The 20,569-nt window shown below is 36.0% G+C and overlaps 1 long non-coding RNA gene across 5 annotated transcripts in view; it reads right to left on the reverse strand.

The window, feature by feature from the left end:
- Nucleotides 1-20,569, reverse strand: part of LOC146755892 (uncharacterized) — a 152,941-nt gene that overhangs the window by 88,223 nt on the left and 44,149 nt on the right. For all 5 annotated transcript variants that reach the window (XR_014937813.1, XR_014937811.1, XR_014937812.1 and 2 more), the window contains exon 2: nucleotides 15,893-15,940. This is a non-coding gene — a long non-coding RNA (uncharacterized LOC146755892). The remainder of the gene's footprint in view (nucleotides 1-15,892; nucleotides 15,941-20,569) is intronic.

Here is a 20,569-nt window from a genome sequence, read left to right on the forward strand (position 1 = left end):
TAAGCACCTTAACTTTTAACAGCTGTTACATATAAACTGTCATCACTGATTCCCATTATCAATTATGGTCACCTCAAACTCTGGATATCAAATAAATTAAAATCAAATACACACCTTTAGGTACCTGAGTTCAATAACTTTGGCTTGAGCAATTTAGCACTTCACATAACTATTGTATTACTCAATATAGTCGTTACCTATTTAAAATCCATACCACATAGCTAAGTTTCTCCCGCAATCTTACAGCCTACTATTCCAAATTCCTAGGCTAAAATTCATTTCAGAGACCTGCCCATATGAAATACATTTTCCCCATCAACACACTCTAACTCAAACAATAGCATTAAGAAGATATAACCGTGACTTCTTTTTCCACAAAATAATCATTATAGAGCATACTAACATCAGTAGGAGGAGGCAAAACAATAAATTACAGCACTGAAATATAAACAGCATGTTAGGCATTTTCCAACAGCAATTTGTACTTGAGTAGAGATAAGCCATTACTGTTTGTGGTGCATCATGGATCACGAACCAGCAACTGCACACATTTTAAATGACAAAATTGTATGGCTTTAAAGAAAAAAAGTTCTTTTGGGAAGCATTTCACAACTCATCCACCTACTAAACAGCAATTACTTCTGTGGGACAGTTTCTATGCCAGATGTAGGGCTGTTTTGTGTTCCCGAGGCACGTAAAACAAATAGGCACATTCTCAATAAAGACACAAATCACACATTATGATAGTACTAAATAGAACATTTCAACTGCATAGGTACTACCAAACACTGTAGCCAGAGCTTTACAGAACTCCTAGATGAGTTCTGAGTAGTGACTAATAAACTAAGGAATGAAAGCATACAATTTGAGAGCACAAACTCAAAATTAATTCGATTCCTTACTAGAACTATACTTTACCTACTATAAGACACAGAACAGTCGCAAACTTACAAATAAAAAAGCCAATAGCTCCTTACAGAAGCTACATATGATTTCATTAAAAAATAAAATAAAATGATTCCATGCTAAATTTAACTTGGGGAAAAAAAAACATCAAAGCTTACATTGGAAGGAAACAGGTTACAAGAGCTTTGTAGAATACCAATACAAGGCTTCTCACTTTAAATAGGGATTATATTTACAATCTTCTGTTAGACAAAGGTAGCATAAGAATCCATATTTGCTGGCAAAGAGCAGACTAAGGACTGAAATCATAATAATAAAAACAATTCAGCAAAACACTGTATAGGAATGTATAAATGGGCAAGCTGAGAAATCAGGGTATTGGGAAACCAAATGCAACAAAGAATCATCTAGTAGCAGGAGCTGTTAAACCTAAACCTAAGCCAGTCCAACAGCAGGGCTGAATCTTACAACCCGATCTGCTTCCATTAATTTTCTAGATTACTTAACATATCAACATGGCATCAGCCTGCTTTCCCCACTCTGTGTGATATTCAACACCACTGATTTATTGCCAGTGCAAAGTACATCCTGCTTTCTTCTTGAGTTTCTTTATGTTCTCTTCCTTGAGCACCACAAAGTGATGCAGCTCATGCCCTTGCTTAAGAACGTATTACATTCTGGTCATAACGTTCTCGATGACTAGTGCAACTGTTGTAGAAGTTCTAGAAGTGCCGGCCCTGTAACATTCCTGCTTTTTTAAATCCAGCTGAAATGACAGATGATTTTAAGTCATAAGAACCAGACCATCAGCGTAAACATCGCCTCCCACATTCTGCCATGCAATCAACAGATTTTGTGCTAAGTGAAACTGCCTCTTCCTCTACAAATAAAGTACAAAAAGATAATCATATATTTCAGAGAGATAAAACTAAGCTGCTCATATCAGTTTGGAAATAATTGAGCATGTGTGCTCAAGCTTCACACAGATGTTACAATGCTCTGAGATTCCTTGCTGATGAATATGGTAAACCAAAACGCCCATCTGGACATACAAAAACAATGCACAAATGAAACCCTGGTCAAGTAATTCACTCTGTATTGATGACTAGGGTCTTTAATTTAGATTGCTCATAAAAGTCATGTAATCGTAGACTATTCAAATGTGGCAGGAAAATAATAAACATTTTATTAATCTGAGAAAAATACATAAAAACATTCATAAGCCTCCAAAGTTATCACCACAGAAACTGCTTCAGGCTTCAAAAGACAAAGTACTTTGCAATTATCCTGCTTCATTGTGATACTCACTGTATTATTAAGTTTAATCAACTGTTAATGCAAAATAAAGAGGTCTTCTAAGCACTGCATAGAAAATTCCTGTTCTGATAGTACATTATATGGTGTAGAACGTAACACACTCACCAACAGCTGAAAACGTAAACAGCACTTATAATATCATGCAACAGTATTAAGACCTCACACCATGCAGAATGAAGAAGTACTAATCCACAAATCTACTCACTACTCTAAGAGATTGAGAGGGTTTGATAACCCATGAGCTAATACAGTCTACCAGCAACTACTAAAGATGATAAAAGTTGACAGGTTTAAGGCATTAAAATAATGCCTAATTAGTATATGTAAGTTACTACAGAGACTAAGATTACACGGCCCAGTCTGCTTCCTTTGAGTCTAACAACTCAGTTGTACATTAAGAACAATATAAAGCTTACAAGAAGAGACCAGGAAGATATAAATACTGAGTAGACCCACTTTCGGGATAGATCCTGAGGCAATTCATCACTTTTCAGGTGCCTCATTTATATGGAAGGAGTAGATAACAAACACGTTTCACACACGTTTCAAATTTAAGTTAATACTCAGAGTTGGATTTTGAACGTCTTACTCAGATGCTAAAAATAAATGCACTGATATTGTGAAGCTACACCAGTAGCTTAGTACTTGTGCAGCCTTTCAAAACAAAGTCCTAAAATGTTAGTCTCCTGAATCACTTTACTAGCTACCAATAAAGTACCTTTAGGATAGTTTCAGATGCATTTATATGACATAAATGATACTATTTTAATAATTTGTGCTTGAGATATATGGTGATGAGGGAATTATTGCTTACCTGGGGAGACAACAATTAGAAAAGTGACACAGAAGGGACATAAAAATGAATAAAAATCTTCAGAAATTAACCAGTCTTACCACTCCACTGATGCTTGGTTTAGAGTTGTTATAGGAGCACCCGAGTGAGAAGTACGAACAGAGAATCAAAAGAATTTGTGGTATTATAAATAATTAAAATTTCTGCCCTATCATTTCTCAAGGCTCACAAGGAGCAAGGGCGTGCAACCAACTGGGTCAGACAAATGAACCCATTCGCACAGCTGGCAAAGAAGTCTGCCCGAGCGTAGCTAATGTGCTGGGGTAGGAATATTTGAGCAGGTGTAATTATACTAATGATTTATTGAATGTTTGATTAATTGGAAATTAAGTGAATGCACAGTGGCAGAATTGTCATAGCTAATTGTTCAGATGTTTGGTTAAAAAGTGCTCAAACTCCCTTCAGAAAGGCAATTAACAACATCTTAAATCATAGAAATGAATTACCTGTGTAGAATTATCTGATGCAAAGGTACACTTGCACATAAACAAAAAAACTGAACAAACCATTCTCACAAGGAGTGAAATCATAAACATATTAATGTCCCATCTACCTCATATTGCTAAGGAAAGCAAAGGAATAAGTGGTCCTTGTGACTGTGAGAAATAATACAGGGGAAAAAGCTCTAAGTCCAGAAACATCAGGAAAAGGCTCCCACAGAAACGGATCATCAACTGTTAACAAACACAAGCTCAAGATTTTATGCTTCGAATGAGTGTTATTTTAGAGTAACTTAGTAAAGAATGTTTACTATTGTCTTGTTCATTTCTCAATGAATGGTTCAGAATCCACAAAAACAGGGTTCTGACATTTGTGATCAGTGAACGCACGATGAAGAAGTCAACCCCAATTTAAAACAACTTTGAATGCTAGAATTGCAAGCTCAGCTTGGTATGTGAAACCTAGTTGTGTCCTGGCACATCCCGACCTATCATTACCATCTGGATCCAAAATCTGTCATGCAGTAGCTTCTTGATAACGTAGCTAATGGAATCAAGTAAAATCTCTTTATAACAGAGACGTTATGAAAAGGCTAACATTATATAATGCAACTCTGGAATCAGAACATGCAAATGAGTAGTCAGACTACAGTTGGTAATTATCAGACAATAGGTTTACTATTCTTATCATTCCCATTATTCGGCAAGGCCGTTAAGAAAATTTTAGAAGAGAACAGTAAGCCCCCAGTTGGGAACATAATATTTCTTAAGAAGTTCAATAAAAAAAACCTACACATAGACTTTACTATTAAACTGAGCAGTTTAAGCAAGCTTGACAGGGCACAGATCAGGAGACCAGAGGCACGCTGCAAACCCAAGGTAAAATCAGGGCCAGTAATTTTGTACTGTGCTGGAAGATAGAGGGTTTTTTATGTACGGGATACTGGTAGAAGTTCTGAAAGGACATATCACTGGGGACACTATCCTGCTTGAACATTTCTGCTTGAGTTAAAGCACGTTACGCGTGATAGCTAAACCACAGTTACATAAACAAGCTACTTTCTACACTAAGCTAGATTTTGGTTTTGAAGTAATCTCTATATGGGTGAAACACTTTATTCATAGAAAGCAAATAGCTCTCTGTAATTACTATTCACAGCCGTGACTTAAGAGGACCTAACTGCTGCTCTTTGAAGATCCTGATAGCAAATCATGATGACTGTTGTCCCATATGAACCATGTCATAATGTAAGCCACATGTTTCTAGTTTAAGCACAGAGTTGTAATGATAAAAATTAAAAACTATGTTTCGTACATTTACTCTCAACAAGCAGGACCGTTGTTCTACCTACTGCTCTTTCTCATTAAGATGAGAAAGAGCTTAGCCCTAAGAGCTCCCTGAGACTGACAAAAGCCACAGGCCCGGAGAGAGATCAAGTGAGCTACTTTATTACTTGTACACATGCTCTCAATTTGAGTATCTCCTTCAATAATACTTGAAAACACTTCATACTGCAACCACAATAAAATGGATGCCACTTGACAGAGTCAAACACAGAGCAAGTCTATAACATCATACTGCTCCTCCTTTCCCACTTAGTAGCAGAATCCTCTGATTCTGATTAACTGAACAGCTTAATTAAAATAAAATTAGCACTCTTTGCCTTCCCTGCTGTCCTCCCTACTGTGAAAACCTACTGGTATTCCAACTTCTAATTACCAAATTGACTTATTTAAAAATGTGTTCTTTGAACTTCCCATTTATCATTTTTTTGTTCTCCTGACAGTTTCACATTTTGCCACTTCAACAAACATCACCCTTTCAACCACACTAAATATATAACTAAAAAGACCATTCATGAGCTCCAAGCCATCTATCTCATGATAAGGCCGTGAAGGAAACAAATTTAAAAACAACCAGGTCCAAACCAAACTTTACTTAAAAGAGATATAAGTAAATTATCAAGAAAACCAGCTACGTGCTCTGCCAAGACTTAAAATAAACAAATACTAACCTTAGAGGTGCTTTTTGAGATAAAGAATTCTATTCACAGGAAGCTGTAGTGAAAGTAAGGATATTCAGATAATTGTTGTAAACACGTATGATTAATTCCACTTCTGTTTGCAAAATCTCAACAGATTTGAATAGGTCTTACATTGGAACCATTTACCACACACTATTAACATATAATCTCTACTCATATTAAGTAGCATTGTTTTGTGCCAACTTTGCAGAAAGCCTCTAAGACAAATGTATTTATAACCAAAAGAATACTGTAAGGAACAGCTGTTTCTTCAGCATTCTTCATTGGTTAGAAGGCCTGAATCCATTATCTGCTATGTAAAACGGTAGAATGCACATACATATTGTTGAAGTACTTCAGTATTTCAGGGAAAAAATAAAATCATTTCATCACTGCAGACATACTTCTCAATGTAAGTATTTTCAGTTTTACAATGAAAAAGAGTAATGTGCATGATCTATTAACTTTCCTTTCGAGGGATATTCCATACTTCATTTTCACTTTTCAATTCAATTTCTTGTTATTTATACCATTAGCATATGCTACATACAGCTGCAACTGCATCAACACAGATTGAGAGTCTGAAATCATAGAGGCATACAAAAAATCCTTTTTATGCATCTCAGATATCTAATTTAATTAGTATCTCAATTGCATAAACAACATATAATATTATCTTACAATTATGTATTATAATACCTAATATTAAATACATAGTATTGTATGTTGTTCATACAGTTTAGTTAGTAATTAAATTGTGATGGAGAACACATGGATCCCACAACCCATGCAATGTTATTGTTTTTGATACGTGTACAGTAGATGGCAGATCTCCATGAAAGAAGCAACAAAAAACTATAGCAGTAGTTGCAGGGAAGATGCTATAGCAATTCCACTGTTTTTCCTTTCTGTTTAAGAGAGGTGCCAAGGAGACTTTAAGTAAACTAGAAATTAGTGATGGAATTGCTGCACAGCTCTTCAGATATTACTGCTCAGAGAATCCTAGCGCCAGTCATTGTAGAGATGAGGGCCTGCCACTTGCCACCAGGCAGAAAGGTTTCATTAACTCACCCAAAGGATTCATTCTTTATCGTGTTTTTGACATTTACAGAACATTTTTCATTTTCCATTACCTCAAGGAAAAACAAGAGGGGAAAGAATAAAGGATCTTTCATTTGCCAAACCATCATTTAAAGCGACTGAGCTGGTTTCATTAACGTTTATAATTTTGGTAATTTTTTATTTAGTACAGTATTATAATCAATAGCAATTTTTAGGATTTTTTGGTTTATTTAGGAAACCATTAGGAAGCAACTTTCTCTATGTTTCATGTTATATAAACACACTCAGAAAAGGAAAACACTCATCCCTTCTTACATCAGTCCTGGCATTTCTTTTCAGCATCTGCAGGGCTAACACCTTTGCAAGTGTAAATACATTACAGTAACATCAGTTGACAGCATGATACGGATACTATACATATGACACATTAAAATGAAGTGAAAGACTGGCTTGAGATAAGTAACTTAAAAAATGCTAGCAATTTTGTTATGCAAAGTGCTAACAAAAAAAATTAAGTGACAGTGCACCAAATCAGGATACGATACATGGAATCAGGAGCAAAAGTTACTGGGGAGTTCCATCAGATCTAAAACAGGACAAAATAAAAATACAGGCTTATGTCAAGGATGAACAAGGCTTATAATGATTTAGAAGTTGTTATGAAATTGGGTTGCTGTGGAGGAAAACAAGAAACCAAAACAAAACCCTCCTTTAAAAATTGATTTACTAAGTAAATGCCTTAATTCTTATTTTTTAAGCTTACACTGCCACCTTCTGGTTATGTAAGCTATTTCATCCAGAACCTGCCAAAATTCTACTGGTCACCTTTAAGGCTAAAACTGACCAAGTCTTAGCAGTATGCACAACTCTTAATAGATTATATGAAGAGATTTGTAGTCCTTATACAAGAACTACTCTTTTAAAGAAAAGATCAAACTTAATGAGTGAGATCTTCTGAAACATAATCAAATTTGAGTAGGTTTTAAACACAGATGAAAATAAAAGGTAGGTTAAGAACACTAATATTTACAAGAACACCTCCTTTTAAAGCAAATATTGTGTCACTGGGCTTTTCAAACCAGTTTTGAAAAGGCAAGAATTGGATGTGAAAGAGGGGAGTATTTTGATAGGTGTTACTAAGTCTATTAGCATACAGAATAACTTGCCCCTAGTTCTGATCAGACTGGATATTATTATCTGCGCTAGACTGTAACACACCTCATATACTGCTCTTTGCTTCCAATGAAAGAAAGTAAGCAAGCCACATTTCAAGAGGGAGAGCCCCAAAATAAAAGCTGACATCCCTTGAGAGCCTTTGTATTTACATTCTTATGAAGAAGCAGATCTTCTAAAAGGCACTTTATTTCAAATACAATTTTTACCTATATTAACTATATTAAAAGTTTTGGACCCAATAACCTTCAGACATAGTAGCAATAACCAATATTTGCATTGGGTTCAGCTGAGGCTATAAACCAACACAGGCCTCTGTCTGCCTTGCTTTCCTAAGATGAAATTGAATGCTTTTCATTCCATGCTATAAGATGAAGTCCCACAGGACTCATAGCTATTCCCAAGGCAGTAATTTAAATAGAGAAGCCTTACTCAATTGATCTTAATTATTTCAATGGGCATAGCAAGTACTGCACGTATGTGAAGGCACATGAAAATCCTTGGTATTTCCAGTATCCTTGTGAGTTATACAGAGTAAATCAATCCAGTTTTTCCCAGACTGATACCTCTATCATATAAGAAATTACAGTTCTCTAGACTATCTGCGTAATCAGAAGTAAGCCTTAAAACTGACTTGTTAAGGGCATGATTTTATTTACTTACAATAAATCACGTGGAATATCAGAAACAAATTCTCAGACTCCATGGCAAGACTGATCTCAAATCACAGTGTTTTTATTTATTCATTAATGAGGAGGATAAGGAAGCACTGGCACAGGCTGCCCAGAGGTGGGGGCGTACCCCATCCCTGCAGACACCCAGAAGTCAGGCAAAACAATCTTTGATGAAATAGATTTTCATGAAAATGCAAGTGTTCCTTACTAGATTTCGGGCAATCCATCAAAATATATATTAATAATAGTAATAAATTGCCATGTTCTATCAGTTCTTGATACTTTTGAGCAACTTATCTAAATTTGAGAGTTGCAACTTGAATAGGATTCATATCATCATTATCCAGAAAAATATAAACAAGCACTTCTGTATGTTAGTCTGCTAGCAGAAAACAGAGCTTTCATACTTTGAAATCAGAATTCTTCTTTCAATACTTAGACTGTATTTTAAGACATAACCCCTGAATGCTTTCAGAAGCTGTTATATGGCATGCATTCCATCACCACCTCTCCCACAGCAGCTATTTCAGTACTGCCTTGGGTGTCCTATTTCAGTATTCGAGCACCCAGGATAAATTGCAGAACCCCAGGATTTTTCTGACCTCAATCAACAGTAAGAAATTTTCAGCTGAATTGTGCAAAACTGCTATGATTACATAAGTCATTTCTGGACAGGGTATGGTTTAGATATAAACCATAAAGTCTATCCATCATATATCACACACAGACACTAAAACATACCTGTTTAAGAAAAATGAGGGAAAAAAAAGATTAAGTTTACTTTTCCCCTTAAATGAAATTCATCAATGGGATTTTAGAGATGATAGAAGTGCATAGATCCTAATTTCCAAACAGAGATGTACATTTAAACCTAAGCCTCATAATCGCAGAGTTCAGAGGAAAGTAGACTGTGCTGCGATTATTGAACAAGTCAGTTCTAAGGTAACTGAACTATAAACCAACCAACACCAGAAGTCTAGGCAGCTGTAGAAAGCAATGTACTGCTACAGCAAAATAATTTACCTGGGATGAGATCCAATATTAAAAAAAAACAAAACAACAAACATGACTAACTAGAATAAATGGGAAATGAATTGGATTACTGAATAGAAGTGTATTATTGCATGCGTTCCAGGTACTGGGAAGGTAATAGAGACAGCAGGTATAAAAAAAGACTTCCACATCCATCTCTCTTTTTATCATTCAATCATAGCAATCCCATTAATCAGGTTGGATTACTTCCCAGATATTAATTTAGAAAACAATAGTCTGACCCATTCTGCCCCCCTCAAATATGATGAAAGCAATCTGCCACTGATAATCTAGCCACACATGTACACCTGGAAAGCCATCTAAACAATTTACGCCTAAACAGCGGGAAAAGACCAAACTCAACAAATGAAATTGAGCTTTCCCTCTTCGTTTATATTCTATAAAATCACCCTCTGCTTCTCAAGAAAGTGCTGAAACATTAGAAGTTGAAGGAGTCATGGACTCCTTTCCACAAGACATGCAGCATTTCTTTCTGTCTGTACACACAAACAAAAGATTACTGGCAGGTACACATTTGGAAGCATAGCTTTCTCACTAGTCTCACTCATTCCAGTTCCCCTACATTTCTTGTTTTCCACTAGAAATGAAGCAGTTTGACAGCATATCAGGTACACCATTAAATTATTAGAAAGCAACTGTAATCTCCTGAATAGCACTGTTTGTGTGCTTATTACAACAGGAGCTCTGTTACAAGGGCTTAAATTACGAAAGAACTCCGTTCCCCAAATTTTACCTGCAGAAAAATCTAACCTCCAGACTCCCACCTCACCCATAAGCCTCTTTGAGGAAACGTCATGAAAATGTAATGCCTTCCTAACACTTCTGTAGTCAACAGAGGCTTACTTCTCACCGCAAGGAAAATTAAAGTGCAGTGTAGAAACACTTATATGGCTAAGCACAGATGGCCAGCCATATGTTTTCAGCCAGGAAAAAAGGAAAAGTTTAATACTTTCAAAAATATACTTTCTTTTAAAGTGCATTTACTTCCAAAAACTGAGGTTTGAATATGGAAAACTAACATTTCTGAGTCCCACGTATTTCAGAATACAAACCCCAGGCTGACTATGTAGGCATACAGATATAAGGAAAAATAACTTATTTTATGGCTCCTCTGTTTTCTCTAAGAAGCACCATTTCCTAATATTTTGAATTAACAATAAAAGCTGCGTATTTATTAATTTTATCTTTTAAGGAACTTGAAAAGACAAGTTAGCAAGTGTTCCATTAGCGGTGTTCTGCTAAGTTTAATCAGTTAATGTGCAATCTGTGTATCACTTCATACATGAAATGCTGTCCTGCAATTTTTAAGGAAAGAAAATTAAAACGCATTGCCTAGAACTTGGGAATAGAAAATTAATGGAATGTATCTCTGTACCTCAGTTTAATGAAACAACATCTGCGAGATTACTTGTCTAATAAAAAAAGCACATCAACAAGCCTGATGCGTAACAGAAGAAAAGTATTATCTATATTTTCAAAACGTTACCATCTGGGGATGTTATGCAAGAATAAATACCCTATTGGATCGATTCACTGATTCTCTGTGAACACTAACACTCTAAGTGGCTTCCCACAGCGGCCTCATTATCTGAAGTCCTCTTAGGAGTTGCTCTGCAACCTATTTTGGTTCCGTAACCCATCAAATGGTGACCTGTTCCATTCCTGTCATCACGACTAGATTCCACCTCGCTTAATGAACCAGCCATACTTGTTTCAAAGTACAACACAGTACACAGCACATCCCTCCAACCTGGGGAGCACACAGCAGGTTTGCTAGGGGTGCAGGGCACCCTATGTGGTGTGACCAGCTGCCACGGAATGGTTCTGGCAGGCTGGAGGACCACAGCTCTCTGGATTACACACCACCCTGTGCACTGCTGCAAGACAGCCTGCTTTCACCACAACTGCAAAATCACTGCTACAGCTGCTTAAGTATCTCTTCCCTCCCTCCACCCCAGTGAAAGATGCTCTTTCACTGACCTCTGTGCAGGGCTGTTTCTCTCATATTCTCTCACTCTCTCTCTCAGCTGCCATACAACAGTTTTTGCCCTTTCTTAGATATCCTCTCAAATAGAAACATCCGTTGGCTCAGCTTCAGCCAGCTGAGTAGCAATCTGCCTTAGCTGGTATTCTAACATAATAAACATACCATACACATTCCTTATGTGTATTCAGCATGAGTAAAAGTCATAAAGCTGAACACATTAACACTTCAGTGGGAGGTCAAATTATTGTTTTGGCACTTGTATCAAGTCTGTCATTTCAATTCCACTTTATCAAATTACGGATTGCTCGATACAGTTGGATGAAAAGGAAAGACAGACACACACAAGCAATTGTCATCACTTCAGTTGTGAAATTCCATAATTGCATGTCAGTGACAGAAAGAACAAGAGAGCAGTAATAGGACTGCCATTATGATCATTCAAATGCTGTGGAACCTTCCAACAAGGCTTTGCACTGTGACAATCTACATGCCAGGAAATTGACTGGATTTCTGACTATTTCCTTTCTTCAGTGTTTCCTATACTTATTAAGCCAACCAACACTGCACATTAGGTTCTAAGGCAAGCTTCGGCTGTCCATATTTCTATAACTAATGTTTCTATTTGCAAAGAACATAAACTAAGACAAGGAAATGGAGGATCCTTAGATTTTAAAGATACCACTAAAAATATATTAAGAGTTACATAAAGAATTATACATTCTTACATAAAAATAACATAAAATTTTACCTATGGAATTCAGAATACAGGTCTGATTCAACTCACTGTCTGATTTTGTAGTTATATGGAGAGCACAAAATCTAGAATTAAAAATATTACCAAGGGAGCCACAGATTTCGAGCAGCTTTTCTGCAAAAGAAAATAAGCCTGAGATTATTTCACCTTTCTGAAAAATTCCACCTCTGTGATGAAAACAACTCCAGGAATGTCATTCAAATCCAACTTAAGAGCTGAGATCTCAGTGGGAACTTTTGGCATACAGTGACAGGTAGACATTATCCGAACAGCTCGTTATTCTATCTCGTGCATCATTCCCACTTGTTTCCTCTACATTCTATCCTGTCATATGATGCTTCAATAATACTCTTATTTGTCCCACAGCTAAAGAGGCAGAAGAAATAGGAATTATTTGTTCACTCCAGCACACACCAGGAGGTCCATTAGCATTGCATAAGATTCGACTGAATCTATACCCAAGCACAATTCATAGAACAGTCACCTAACATAATAAAGGCACTTGTATAGAACACCTTGATACAATACATTTGAGTCTGCAAGCCATACTCACCAAAAAATTCCATTTAAGGTGGGAAAAAATATACCCCAAACATTCCAAAATGATACAGATTGCATAATGTCCTCAAAAGGTAAAAAAAATAAGTAGATCCACAAGTCCTAAACAGAAGAAGGGTTCACAACAAAAGGAAACAGCATTATAGTGATATCTTAAATGTATGCAGTTAAGCATCATGGACAGACTGACTCATAAGCTCTATTTGATACCATTATTAATTTCCACTCACATTAACTTAAAGAACAATGTTAAAGTAGTTCTTTTCCAACTAGTAAGACCAACTTTGCAGCCATCCCTCTGTCTTCCCTTCATCATTCTATCTCCATATATTTAACTTGAGCCATATAAATGTAAGTACTTTCCTTAAAAGTGTTTTTAATTTGTGAAGTGCCTGAAAATCCTCTGACAGATGGTACTAAAAACAAAATAATTACAATTTTTTTTCCTTCAAAATACATAAGGAAAGGCAGTGCTGCCTCTACCATATCCCACAGAAAGTAACAAGAGAGTGATGAAACGTTATGTCGCTACAGGGAAATTTTCTAACTTACTGACCTATCATGTTATTGACCTAATGCACACCCATTAAGTATATTGCTCTCATAAAGCCTCTGCACTCTGAGCTCAAACCCGGTAAATTTTTAAGTCAAGATGCATCTCAAAAACGTTCTCTCCATAAGCTACTTCAAGAACAGAAAATGAAGCAAGATATCCTGGGTGACCTTCAGTTACCCAAGCTAATAACATAGCTGCTAGTTAATGGTCAGCATTTACTTTCCTGAAAGGAATACTGAAGACACTGTCATTGCACATTACAGCAAATATGAGTCTATTACTAAAAAGAGTACACTGAAATCAAGCAAAAATGAAGAAACCGAATATGAAGAACAAAACATCCCAAGCACAGTGAAATCCAGATGCAACGAAATTACCCGGCACAGAACAGCCATTGCAAGTTAACTTTCCAGTCAGATTTCAGTGTCTCAAACAGTTCTCCATCTCAGAATAAAATGAAAAGGGAGGGTAGGATAGTACGAGGAAAATAACCCCATAGGAGAATGCTGGTTTCACAGCACTGGAGTGAATTTCTTTGATGACAAGGCAACAATTGCAGAGCAAAACAAAGTATTCCCTCGTGTTCTGTTCAGACCTTAAAGGCAGGGTAGGACAGGGAGAAATACTGCTTTTTTCCTCTTGGTTCCCCTCCCCTCCCTCCCCTCCATACTTTTGAAGACTCCTGTTCAATTCAAGTCCCATATAGCAAATCTTTTCCACATGTTTAAGACCAAAGATATGAAGTCAGAATAAACAAAAGACTGGGAAAATATTTGGGGGGGAGGGGGGCGTTTTTCAGCTATTGAAAAATGATAAAACTGTTATAAGAACAACTGAAAAACTACTGTTTTACATACTAGCAGTCTTAAAGTGATGCTGAGACTGGAGTTCATCTGTATCCAAAGGATGAAAAGATCACAAAGGAATAATACCAGTTGATTACCACAGACCACTGGTTATTTGTCAGCTGCCATTTTAAAACTTGAAGACTTCTAACCTCACAGAAAAAAAAAAAAAAAAAGGTAGAATCTAACATAAAATATTCAGGAAAAGTAACAATTAAGAGATATACACATCACAGACTTAACATCATTAAGGACATGAGATGACATTTTGACATTTGTAGAACAACAGAATTCAAAATAATAATTACTTGTACAAAATTTAAGTCTGCCTTCAGTCGAAACTTTATCAAAGGCTTCATACATTTCTACTCCAGAAGGTAGAGATTAAGGAGCATCATGAAGAAAGTTGGTAAGAAGAGGAAGGCACCTTGCAGGCATTTTGTTGTTAGCTTGGAAAATTTTTCATTAATTACTAATGATACAGTTCATTAGGAATATATTTCATTATGGAAGTGCAAATTATGAGATGCTAATTACGCATGTCTTAATTGCAGTAGTTTGTCTTGATTTCAACATAGATAAAAATAATTATTTACAATGTCCCAGGTTCTACAAATTACACTAAGCCCCTTATTTACAGTACCAACAGACACGTGCAATACAGTAAGCAATAAAAACACATTATTATTTAATAAAACTGATATGTTTTTCTTTGATTATCTCAGAACAGGCCGTTAGTAACCCATATCCCTGGACCGAAAAGCTGCCATTTCAACTCAACAGAGGCTTCAGTTTTGAGACCAAACCTGAGACACGCCACGCAAGGATATTAAATTACAACATTTATGTTCTTTCAATACGCTCCAACAAATTAAGGAAGTGAGGAGGACAACCAGACAACTCTTTATGCAAGTTCTTGCGTTTGCAAGCTAATTACACTCACATTTCAGTATCTTAATTGAATTCTTAGGATGTTTTTGTCTAACTCAATAATTTCCTCTTTGTTCCTGAAAATGCTGTAAATCATTGAAATTCTGCAGAACCTTCATCACATAACAAAAACAGTTTGTGCTCTCCTGCAATAACTTCAACAGCATACTATATGAGATTGTACAACAGTATTTAATACAATCTGAATTTCCATGGACAACTCAAGTGCATATGAGATTACATTGGTTTATCAAGTCTCTTTCATTTCCTGCAAGAATAATTGGGTTGTAATTAAGAGGAGATGCTGAATATTCTTAGAAAGGTGCAGTAGCCAGAAGAAGTCCATTGAAAGAGAAGAACTTCGGAAAGTTGAACCACAGAACTTGAATATTACACATTGTGGCACAGTTAAACTAATGCTAGAATAATCATAAAAACCCACTGTTTTAAAATGCAGCTTGAGAGCTAGAAAGCAGCCTTCTGCACCTCCTGTTTCTGAGTGCTTTTAATTCTCTCTGAACCAGGAAGAGAAATCTTCTAACAAATTCATTCAATCTGGCAAAGCAGTTTTGTGCCTACTGAAGTAATAATACAACTACATCAGCAATGCTATTAGGGAACTTTAACACACATACATAAAACACCATAAAATAACTTAACATGGCTAAATTAAAAATAAATAAATAAATAAATAAAATACAATGAGACAGTAACTTACTGGAGCTGCCAAACATAAATGACATTAAAACAAGCCACTTACTTTTCTGTCCTCAGTTTCTACAGAGGAATTGCACTCCGCTCTAGTATCCTGAAAAGACAAAGAGAGAAGACACTGTTACAACACACATTCACAATGATGGGAAGAACTCAGGATTCAAGAAGAGGCATCCATGTTCAATGAGCAGGTAGCTCAGTCTATTATATTTTACTGTATATTAACTATTAATAACCAGTACCCTAAAGGATAATATATTCAGTACTATGGCATTTTGAAAATTTAATGAACTTCATTGCAAACATTTGTGTTGTAAACGTAAAGGTAGGACTGATGCACTAGAAAAAAACAAACTGATTTCTATATGCCATAGCCAGTGCACAAGATAAAATTAAATCATCTTTGTACTACAAGCTTTTTCTACATGCATCTTGATAAAACAGTCATTTATTCTCTCCTTTACCATCACTATTAAAAAGAAAATAAGTTAAAAGGTAAGGTAACTATCAGCTTAAGAGGAAATGTGAGATCTTCTATCTGTTGTCAGAAGTGCTGGTGAGGATTCTGAAGTCTACAATGTGTTACGAGTCCACATTTATAACCATGGACTACTGGATGTGTTGAAAACACTTGTGTGTGAATCTCACTGCAGTATGCAAGAATACTCAAGCACCTGTTTTATATGTACATCTACATGTTTATATTTATGTATGTGCACACATTTTGTACTTATGTTTACTTCAGGAATCAAGCAGTATCAAATCTAATGACATCCAAAACATTTTACTCTTATTCCTTTGGAATTTTGACTCTCACTGAACTGTCAGAGCTTTGAACAGTAGAGAACATATAACCTGCTAGAGAATACGTCCTTTTTATCTGTGGAAATATACAGAGACAATTGTTATCACAGTTGATTGCCTGAAAGGCACTTATGTCTTCATCTTTTCCCTTTGTACAAGTCACTCCTGAAAACAGAATAAACTGAATATATTCCACATCATTAGACTGTACACAAGGTTAGTGACCTATTATATTTTTTCACTGTATTTAACTTTGCTTTTTCCATGGTGGCACACCCTGAAGCTCATTTTTCTCACATATTACAAATTCAGAGACTTCTGTTGATGAGGCTCTTTTTGTTACTTTTGTTCAAAGAAAGTCCTTCCCCAGCCTTAAAGTGAACCTAGAACCATTCTCATCAAATTTTGAAGTCACCTGTTACATAAATCTCAAACTACAGATTTAAGGCTGACAGCCAATAGCAGCTCCCATTAAAAATGCAAGCAAATTAAATAAAGAAGCTGTGTTTCCTCAGCACCACGTCTATTCATCTTAAATATACTGATGCTATTTCAATATCAAAGACTTCTTACCTTAGCCATTTATTCATAAAATATTTAAAAAGGAATCATTTAATGAAATAAAATGAATCAAGATTCCATGAAAAATTGTTTTCATTCTCAGCAAGATACATTAAAGACATTTTCGTGAGGCATATCCAATTCTCTGTCACTTCTCCAGACTATCTCCAGAGAAGCAATCTCTTATTTTAGTTAGTTTTACACCTCGCTTACAAACAAGTATCTCAAATACTCTTTACATTCAAAATATAAGCCAAGATTCAGGTAGCACTTGTGGAAAGTAGTACTCAAAAGTCTTCACTTTTTACTTGGTGTCACTGCATAACTGCCAGTTAAATTATAATATTATAAATACTCTGAGAGCTTGGGTATTGAGCACTGATTCAGCACAACAAAAGGTAATTAGTTATCTTGTCTGTTACTTTGAGTAGCAGGAAGGAAGCAAACCAAGGCTTTATGCAGCATATCAAGAGTTATTAAGGGGAAATACGACTCATAAGAGTCAAAGTACCGTAAGGGCCACGTATGATTAACAGCAGAACTGCAGTTACACTCAGCCTTTTTTGTTGGTATGGAGCTCTGAAAGGTAACCTTAAAATGTTCTTTCCAACATTTATCAGTTTTAGAATACTTCCTAATTAACAGACATAAAACATATGCTTGTACTGAGTATTACAGCTTCCCAGAGAAGGAGTTTTTTCTTTCAGTGCTAGTTTGCAGATAAACTAATGATTTATGTAAGTCAACAGCAAAATCTACTGGAAGGCCACAGTACAAAATACATCAGATGTGACATCTATTTCATTCCTGAGAAGGCTCCCTTCCTTCACCCTGATATATTTTTAATGTTCCACAGATGCTGAACTTTAATATGTTAGGCCCTAGGAAATCACATCCAGCACCTTCAACCTGTGTTCACATAATACAGGTGTTACTGAAGAGAAGTGAAAGAAAAGCTCTAGATAGCACAGACTATCATTGCTGATGGTATTACTCTGGCAATCACACAATTATTTTACACGTGTAAAATGTATAGTTTTACTTTCTGAACAGCAAAAAGCTGGATGCCCTCAAGCAACCACCAGCCATACAGCCACAATAGCTGTGAATAGTTGTCATTTGTATTATACTTCTTTCTTTTAGTTTGGTGTCTCCCTGCTATCCTTACCTCTTACCACTACTTTCTTAGCAGTATAACACACGATAACCAAAACAAAACAGAAACAAGTCACACAAGCTAAGAAACTTCAAGAGTTACTTCAATTGCTAGTGTACTGCTTGTCCATTTGAAACGAATAGAATGCAGACAGCAAGCAATTCCTGCATACACACACTGCTCCACTGGCCTGCATCAGAATGAAAGATGAAGAACGGGGGAATTCGAAGCACTACGCTGTTTTCTGTATGTAATATCACAAACGGTCAGTAGGTGGAAGCAAATAACCTCTTAAAATGGTGCTCAACTCCATGAAAAATACATCTACCGCACTGAACAGGTTGCTCAGCTATTACTTTATTGGTCAGCTTTTATTTATACACACCTTTCACTTTCCAACAAGAGCTAAATTAAATCCAGGCTTTGCTTCCTAACACTATTTTCCAATTCACTAAAATGCTGTAGAGATGGAAATTAGTTATAACAGAGGTGACGTTTTACACAGTAGAAGTGGTTCCTTCAAACAACACAAGCATATATACACAGGTAACCCAAACATTAAAGAAAATACTTTTTTTTATCCAGTTTAATCAAGATTCCTGTGCATAAATACTGAATAGCATCCAAGCTGCACCATCTAAAACAAAGTCAAACAGAGCCAGTGCAGCAGCTTCAAGTGCTAACAAATTGTATGCATCAAAACCAATTCTGATGGAGCACATATGGCATAGTTCCTGAATTCAGAAAGCATCCTTGATGAATTACTTTCAACCCAAAGTAAGTGTAACTGCAGGCACTTCCCTTACAGTAAAGAGCTGGGAAAAATCATATTATAGGAGAAAAATGCATTTCTCCCCCTTTCTTTATATACTAGCTTAATACACTTTTATTTGATCTGTTAACGTTTTTGAATTACTTCTCACAAAATCTATTTAAAATTTATGATCCTAATATTCTGAGAGGTTGTATTTTTCCTTTAAAAAACAAAAGTGAATTCTGAAGCACAGAGGAAAAATAAATCCACACCATCCCCACAGAGCTTTAATTTTAGCAACTACTCCTCTCTGTCCTGCTCTTCTTTAAACCAAAATGGGAGTATAAAACAGACAGACAAGTGATACATGCTTCCTATTTTGCTGTTCAGATACCCATTAGCGATAACTACAATAAAACACATGAACAGTGGAGATCAGGTACTCACTGAATTGTGAAATCTAATGCTCTTTACAAAGTGGGAAAAGTAAAATCAATTTAAAAAGTCTGTGCCTAAACTAACAGTACTTTATATGGTACATCAGATCGGCAATCTAAACACCCATGAGATATTGTTTTTTTTTATCAAAACAAGAATCTTACTGGGGGTAGCTGTCATTGACGATTGTTGTATTTTGCAGCTAATTATGAAATCATTATAAAAACATCACTGTTTTAAGGTAAATAGGCAAAAGCTTTTCTCTCAACAAATCATGCTGCCTAAATAAACGAACAAAGACTGATATACAGTCAGAATCAGAGAGTTTCCTTAGCGTTTCCTTAGTTGGTTCCCGGCCAATTAACCAGCTCCTGCTTTTACTTATACAAAGGTATCAATTCCAAACAATCTCTCATAAAAGCCACACACTAATTAAGCTTGCAGCTCTCCTTGCTTTGAAAGCTATTGGAAAATTTCAGTGCTGCATCGTTAATTGTAATTTTAATAATAGTTCCAAATCAAATCATATCACCACTATATTCAAGCGAGAAAGGAGAGATCCTATGATACTGCTGAGCAGTTTTAACTTTGTTACAGTGATCAATGCAAAGTACTACAACACTTCAACACAAAGCACACAGCATTAACGTGCACAGAAAACATCCCAGATTCTTTGGCAGAATAAAAATCAAATGGTTAAGTTCCTTTGTCAGATATGAAGAGCGGCATTTTCTAAAATAGCCATGTTTTAACCCATCGTTACCCAACACAGAGTGGTATCTTAAAAACACATTCACTAAGATCAGCAGTAAGCTCCTGAGGTTTCATCTGTAGGCATGCTTGGTGTTTTCAAACAGAGGAAGACTATTAGAACACCTAACCATCCTTTGGATTAAAATGCTTATATAAACGCTTCTGAAACACAAGGAAAAACGCTGCCATGATCAGCAATGACAGGACGTCACCCAAGTATGGCAGTACATTCTACTGAAGCATAGCTGGTGGTCTTT

Source organism: Coturnix japonica, chromosome 29 (genome assembly GCF_054131305.1).
Source record: "Coturnix japonica strain WE chromosome 29, WE-NBRP24, whole genome shotgun sequence".
NCBI classification, from domain to species: Eukaryota; Metazoa; Chordata; class Aves; order Galliformes; family Phasianidae; genus Coturnix; species Coturnix japonica.